This window comes from Peromyscus eremicus, chromosome 3 (genome assembly GCF_949786415.1).
Source record: "Peromyscus eremicus chromosome 3, PerEre_H2_v1, whole genome shotgun sequence".
NCBI classification, from domain to species: Eukaryota; Metazoa; Chordata; class Mammalia; order Rodentia; family Cricetidae; genus Peromyscus; species Peromyscus eremicus.
Genome location: NC_081418.1, coordinates 59,238,164 through 59,246,247, shown reverse-complemented (window position 1 = coordinate 59,246,247; position 8,084 = coordinate 59,238,164). Strand labels below are relative to the sequence as shown.

The following is an 8,084-nucleotide window of genomic DNA, read 5'->3' as shown; positions in this document are numbered from 1 at the left end:
CCACCTGTGATGCCGTGTTGATAGCCACGGTCTCGGACAGGTCTAGTGCAGGGAGCCATTGCTGCTGTGAGTTCATGGGCACCAGCTGTGTCCAGAAGACAGCATGTCTCAGCACTCCTCTCTACTCTCTGGCTCACACATTCATTTCTTCTTCCTTTCTGCAATGTTCTGAGCCTCGGAGGGGGTGCCATAGCTGCTGCAGTTAGGGCTGGGCCCTCAACACTTTGACCACTTAAGAGTCTCTACATTAATCTTTGTCCACTGCAAACAGAAACTGCTCAAGGCTGAGAGGAACACTAATCTATGGTATAAACCTATCTAGAAGGCACTTGGAGTCTATTTAAGAGAATAACACTAGTAGGGGCCTACAATCTCCCCAGCCGTGGGCTTTTGCTTTGGTTTACAGAGCTAAGTGTGAATTCTCCCTGTGGAGTAGGTTTAAAGTCAAATAAAAAAAAGCAGTTGAGCTGGAGCGGTGGTAGCACACACCTTTAATCCTAGCACTTGGGAGGCAGAGGCAGGTGGATCTCTGTGAGTTTGAGGCCAGCCTGGTCTACAGAGTGAGTTCAGGACAGCCAAGGCTACACAGAGGAACACTGACTTGAAAAACCAAAGCCAAACAGAAAAAGCAGTCAGTTACTCCCATCCCATTCATGCCAAGATCCTTCAGTAGGCAGGCTTACCTGGTATGTTGCTGTTGTATCTTGTAGGGTTCACAGTGAAGTAAGACTTGATGTCTTTTCTCCCCAGGAGCCTGCAGAGCATCTTATAGTATAGCAAAAGCATCCAGATCACTTTTAACTTGATTTTTCTGGCTAAGGTGTGTGGTGTCTTTGATACCATGGTCTTATCATCTAGTTCTGGGGGTCAGCCAAGAGAAATGGCAATAGCCTGTATAATTATGGAATCTTCTGGGTCCTCCCTGACCAAAAACTCATAAGAAGGTGTCCCATATCTGGCACTGGGCTTTTTATTTAGAAACTCATGGCTTCCAGGATTGGAGAAATGGCTTAGTGGTTAAGAGCATGGACTGCTCTTCCAGAGGACTCGAGTTCAATTCCCAGCACCTACACCAGGCTGCTTACAACCATCTGTAATTGCTGCAGGCCGCAGGAATATATCATAAGACCTCAGCTGGTTATGGCAAAGTCACTACCTGGAGGAATCAGGGAATTCCTCCAGAGGAAGCCAAATCCCAAGGAGTTTTTGGTGTTACTTGGCTTGTTATATATCAGCTGTATTCTGTTATGAAAATCATGTGTGCCTTCATAGTTTTTCCGATTGACTTCCCCCTAAGAAGGACTAACAGTGTAGACTGATCACTCTCTGGACATACACATTCCAGGTATTTGGAGAACAGCCTCAGGAAAGGCTTTCTCTGGAATCAGATTATCTCCCTTAGTCACTTTCTTCAAGGACTACAGGAAACACCACTCAGGTGGGCGCCCAACTTCCGAGGACTAACAATAATAACAGCCCACATGCAAGTCTCCCGCCTTATGGTAAATTTTACAAGGAGCCAGGCGGTGGTGGCGCACGCCTTTAATCCCAGCACTCGGGAGGCAGAGCCAGGTGGATCTCTGTGAGTTTGAGGCCAGCCTGGGCTACCAAGTGAGTTCCAGGAAAGGCGCAAAGCTACACAGAGAAACCCTGTCTCAAAAAAACAAAAACAAAAAACAAAACAACAACAACAACAACAACAAAAATTCCACAAGGAGACACCGCCTAGGAGAGGTGGACGTTAAGTAATAGCTTTACACAGTTTAGCTCGGACCCTCCCCTTTATATACTGGGACTTCCAGGGCAGAGGACAGAGAAGAGAAAAGAGATTGGAAGAACTAGATGGGTAAGAACTTGAGAGGAACAAACTGAGATGGGGAAGAACTAGATTGAAGGGCTAAAAGAGAGGACTAGAGGAACGAGATGGAAGATGAGGAAGAGCCAGATGGAGAAGAACAAGATAAGGAAGACCCAGATGAGAGAGAAAAAGACGGGAGAGGAGCTGATAGGGGAAAGAACTAGATAGATGAGAACCTAGAAGGGACAGAACTAGATGAAAGAATTAAAATAGAACCTAGAGGGGACAGTAGATAAATATAGAGAGAAATCAGGCAAGAAAGGAGCTAGACATGAGAGCAGAATAGAAGCTGTGTAGAGAGAGAACTATCACAGAATAATAAAGTGTATGAACTAGGAGTCTCGTGTACATAGATTCATTTCTTTTCATCAAAGATTAATTATCAGCTGGTTGTAGATTCTTCCCGGACCCTGGGAGGGGACTATCGAGGGGCTGGACCCCCTAGTCCCCAATATGTAATTCCAGTTGCAGGGTATCTGATGACCTCTTCTGACTTCTGTGGGCACCAGGCATGCATGTGGTGTACAGACATACATGCAGGCACTTGAACCGACTGATAAAAAAAATAAATGTTAAAGAAAAATAAAGTATGGCTTCTGAGAGCAGCATTGTCTACCCATATAGGACACTTCCCTTCAAACTCTTTTTTTAAAACTATGTATAAATTTATATTTACTATGTGTGTGTGTACATGCATCATGGTGTATGAATAGAGATTAGAGGATAACTTGCAGGAGTCAGTTCTCTCCTTCTGCCTGGTGGATCCCAGAGGCTCAACCTAGGTGAACAGGCCTGGCTGCAAGCACGTTTTCCTGCTTAGCCAAAATAATAGGTTTCCATATAACTTTCTTAAAATAAAAAAAATCAAAATACACATTTATGTTTTATCTGTCTATGTGAGTGCATGCCAGTGGCTCCCAGAGCTGTAGTTAACAGGTGGTTCTGAGTTGCCTGACTTGGTGGCTGAGGACCAAACTGTGGTCCTCTGGAAGAGCAGAACGCACTCTTACCTGCTGACCTATCCCACCGACCTCCATGTTGCTTTTTCATGCACCCCTATTTCAGTTAATGCCCACCCCATGGTCTTGTTTCCCTCATCTCTCTACCCCCCTTTTTAGTGAGTGCATGTATTCTATTTCACCTGCCTTAAGGCCTTCCCCCATCCCTTCCAGCAGCCCATTTCCAGCTTCTTGACCTCTACAAGCACCCCAAGTTAGATATATAAATTAAATGAGATAGTACATGTGGAGTTTGTCTTTTTGGGTCTGGGTTCCCTCATTCAGTATAATATTTTCCAGTTCCATTCATTTCCCTGAAATTTAAAATTTCATTTTTCCCTAAAGCTGAACAATTTTATTGTACATATGTCATTTTCATTATCCATCAGTTGATGGATATCTAGGGTGACTCCATTTCTTAGCTATCATGAACATAACAGCTGTTGTGGAATAATCCTTCTATACACTGTAAATATGTATTACTCTCATTGGTTAATAAAAAGCTGACAGGCTAGTATCCAGACAGGAAGTATAGGCAGGACAGCCAGACACAGAGGACTCTGGGAAGAGGAAGGGCAGAGTCAGGGAGATGCCAGCTAGCCACTGAGCAAGCAGGACATACAGAAAATGAGGTAACAAGCCATGAGCTACCTGGAAAAACATAGGTAAGAAATATGGATTGATTTAAGTGTAAGAGTTTTATAAATAATATTCAGCCTCTGTGTGGTAGTTTGGAAGTGGCTCCTGGGATGAGAAAACTCCACCTACAAACAGCAATGAATATGAATGAGCAAGTGTCTCTGTAGTATGCTATGGAGTCCTTTGGGTATGTACCTAGGATGGGTATAACCAGGTAATGTTGTAGTTTTAGCTTTTTGAGAAACCTCTACACTAGTTTCCACAGTGACTGCACCAGTTTACACTCCCAGGTGCTCCCCCGCCCCCGGCCCCCCGCCCCCCGCCCCCCGCCCTCTGCCCTGACTGGAACTCGCTATGTAGGTCAGACTGGCCTTGAACTCACGAAGATCTGCCTGCCTCTACCTGCCTCCTGATGTTGGGATTAAATGCTTGCGCCACCATGCCTGGCTCAGGTGCTTTGCTTCTGTAGAAGTAATACCTAGAATCTCCTGGGAAGTGACCATCCTCAGTTAGATGGCTTGGTGACCACAGTAGCAGGCATGTGTATCTGACTCCTGTGTCCTCCCCCCAACCCCTTCTTATTCCTGCATGTCTCAACACTCAGGCGACTGTCCTCTGGGTTGGATCTGGACCCTGGCCTTCCACTCAATTCTGGGAATCTCAGGAACCTTGAGAGGTGCAACCCTTTCTCTCTGGCAGGGCTATGGAGATGAACAGTCTTCCAGAGCTCAGAGTTCTCCCAAACCAAGAGAGCCAGAGGGTGGGGACGGAGCTGCAGGACACTGTGATGGCCAAGGAAAGGGAGCCACATGGCTGCGGAGGCCTAGAAAGCCTGGAGTGTGGAGCTGAAGCACTGGCTTTGGGAGGTGAAGAGGTAGGGCCGCTTCCAGCTTCCAGCTCTGCACTTACAATGCAGTGGCTGAGTAAGATGTAGCGATGTGTCTGAGTCTCCTGACTCAGCAGCTCCCACTGTCCAGGCTCAAGCTCCCTTCTGCACCGGTTCCTACCTGGTCCCCTGGCCCTCCACAGCCAGGCAGGGCAGCTCTCCTGCTTCATGAACAACTATCAATAAGTGACAGTCATGAGTGCTCCCTCTGTGTCTGCTTTATTCTGTCTTCTGCGAACCAAAGCCTGGGGCTAAGGAGCAGCACTTGAGAATGGAGCTGGCTTATGGTCTTAGTCATAAGCTTATGGCTTAACCCTTAGGCACACTGCTGTCCTCAGGACATGGATGGACACTGGAAGAGCTCAATACATTTCTGGAATTCCTAGAAACCTGTCTTGGGCTACTCTGCCTAGAGCACCCTGTGGCAATTTCCTAGTGATCCCCAGGTCCCCTTGTGGAGCCACCTCTGTGCCAATGCAGAACCTGTCCCTGCTCTGGATTGCCATACTTAACAGAATGCTTTACTCCATATCTCTGTGCCCCATTACAAAGCACACTGGATCCCATAGAGCAGGCAGATGGGAACTTACCAAGTGAGCAATCTGGAATTTGGTAGCAACGAAGCAGGAAAAAAATTGGCATCCAAAGGGTCCTATGTGCTTGTCTCTGGGATCAGATAGAACTCTCTTAGCTGGTGGTTGGGTCTCCTTCTGGAGCCAGGCTTGGAATGTGAGGCTGGGGACAAGGCTCTGAGGTTTCCTGCACTTGAGTCTCTTCTGATGATGATTGGGTATGGAATTTGGTACTCCAGGGATGGCCATTAAGGACCCTGATTTAGTCAGCTCCAATGCTGTTGGAGCAGGTCAGTGCATAGAAATTGGTCATTAGTTACAGTTCTAGACCTTGTTTGGTGCCCTCTGGGACTGGAATTCTCAGATGAGCATCTTGAGGGACAGTTGAGCACCTTCAATGCCTTTAGCTAAGCTCATCGTCTTTTATGTGATGGCCACAACTCCAGGGGCCGACCACCTGTCTGTCCCTGTTGTATGAACAGATAGCCTGTATTATGCTCAGGTTTTGATGAGACATGGGGCTATCTCCTTGCTCAGATGTCACCTGCTCATGAGGGACAACACCACCCTCTGGCTTTTCAGACCCTTTCAAGCATCTTATTCAGTTTTGGGACACAGTTTTCATCAACTGTGCCTCTCTCTTCCCACCCTGGGCATCAGAGCAGTGCCCAGCACTTGTATGGCTACCAGAACATTCATCTTCAAAGCTTTAATGCTTGAGGATTTTGCACTGAATTGAGATGTTTCCTGGGCAAAGCTGGTGGAGCTATCTTGCTTCTGTCCTTACAGCTTACTTTTCTCTTGGGGTTGAGTCTCTAAATTGTGGTGGTTGTTGTGAGAATTCCTTCATGGAGACACAGGCAACATCTATCTCCTCCTTAAAAGGACCCAAAGACAAACTAAAGTGTTGTTACAAGTCCCCAGACCTTATTAGGCCCCCAGACCTTAGCACAGTTAGTGCCAAGATGGAAGTACCATTCAGGCCTTGGATCTCAGCAGGCAGCAACATCTGTCAAAACAAGAACAAGACCTAATCCATCAAAGTCCATAGTTCTGGGAGAGTCTCTGAATGTACTAACCTTGTTTTTTGGCTTCTGCAGTTCCTTGTCTGGCTAACTGTTCTTGTTAACTGAGGTGTGTCAACCCAGGATGTGTTTTTTGTCTTAAAAGTGCACCCTGAGAAGGACGCCATCCCGGTCTTGGCCATGGAGGCTGCTGCACTGTCCTTAACAGAGGAGGACCTGACTGGAGTGAAGAAGGATGCCTTAGAAAATTTATGTGTTTACCTTATGAGAAAATCGTAGCTGAGAGACATTTTGATCATCTATGTGAAAAAAAAATATTCAGTAGAGAAGACACGGAAGAAATTTCTTGCTGAACTTCAAGTAGAGAAAGAGCTGGGAAGCTGCCAGACTACTTAGAGGAAAACCCCAAGGGACTGGACACCCTCACAGAATCCATTCACAGGGAGAAAACACAGAACTTCCTGATTCAGAAGATAACGGATGAAGCGCTAAAGCTATGGAATATCCAACTGCAGCATCTCAAAGGCCTGAAGCGCAGCAGTTGTGAGCCCTCTGGAGCTAGAGTCGCCTACAACCTTTCTAGGTCCAACTCAGATGAGAGCGACTTCTCTGAAAAACAGTGTCCACTGTCGGGCACCATCCGGAAGGGGATCCAGCCCCGCTCCCTTCTTCTCTAGTCATCTCAAAGTCATCTCTGAATTTGCCAATCCTGGAAGTTGGCAGAATGGAAAACAGCAGCGTCTCCTCAGCCACACTTCCTTGAACTGGGGTCCCCTTTGCCCCCAGATCAGTGCTTGGAAGGAGGAACTTGTGGGAACTCAAGTGAAATGTTTCTCCCTTTATGATCACGTGCTCTTTCACGCCAGTGACACTTCACTGCCTAGTTTTTTTTAATAGTGATGAAAAATCTTGTAAGTGATATAATCTTCTTATAAAAACGACTATAACAATTCACTCACATTTGATGTGTGTCTTTTAAATCACAGTGTACACATTCTCTGTAAATAGGATTTGTTAGAGTAAAGGGGCACATTCTAGGGGTAGCTGGATGTAAATCATAGTTGTGTACTTTTCTGTATTGTCTTTTTAAAAATTTTCAGCTGTTTAGTATTTTGAACTTTTTATGTTATAAAACTAATTTTATCAGACTATTTCTCAATTTGAGAAATCAACTCATAGGCTGAGAATAATGTTTCTTAGCACATTTATGCTGCACATTTTCAGTCTGATCATTTTCCCAGTACTTTTCAGCAGGAAGCTGTTCTGACCTGCAGTAAAGCCAGGCCCTGGGAAAGCTGCCCAAACGCTAAGGAGGATCTCCCACTCCTTGGTTCTGAGAAGCCTTTGGGTTTTAAAGAAACACCTGATGGCACTGAGCCACCTGTGACCTCAGTTGGCCAAAATTCATTTTGTACTGCTTTTGCCAATTGATGTGACTGTCTTTGGATTTCACAGCCTTTGTGTCATTGTTCTTATCCCTAAAGAATATTGTCCTAAGCCAGGCAGTGGTGGTGCAAACCTTTAATCCCAGCACTTGAGAGGCAGAGGCAGGTGGATCTCTGAGTTCAAGGCTAGTCTGGTCTACAGAGTGAGTTCCAGAACAGCCAGGGCTACACAGAGAAAAAAAAAGAATATTATCCCAATAGTAATTGATATTACTTGTAATTGATTAAAATACTTCCTCTGAACCTTTCATTCTTTTTCAATGAACACTGCTCTATGGATAAAGTAACTAGAACAATTGATTTTGGAATGTGTGACAGTTTTGTTTTTAATATTTTCATCAAGCAGCCACTAGCTACATTTATGTTTTTTTTTTTTTATTTATTATGTACACAGAAGAGGGCGCCAGATCTCACTACAGATGGTATGAGCCACCATGTGGGTGCTGGGAATTGAACTCAGGACCTCTGGAAGAGCAGTCGGTGCTCTTAACCTCTGAGCCATCTCTCCAGCCCTACATTTATGTTTTTATTGTATTACAAAGTTTGACTAACTTTACACATTTAAAAAATGCTGATTATTTTCATTTAAATTATAATTTTACATATTTCCTGACATCTACCTCCTATACATTTCTATTATTTAAAAATTAAGAAATAAAAA

At 45.1% G+C, this 8,084-nt stretch overlaps 1 pseudogene; it reads left to right on the top strand.

Annotated features, from left to right (window-relative positions):
* Window positions 1–6,158: 6,158 nt before the first annotated feature.
* LOC131905823 (B-cell lymphoma/leukemia 10-like) lies at window positions 6,159–6,847 on the top strand (annotated as a pseudogene).
* The last annotated feature ends 1,237 nt before the right edge of the window (window positions 6,848–8,084 follow it).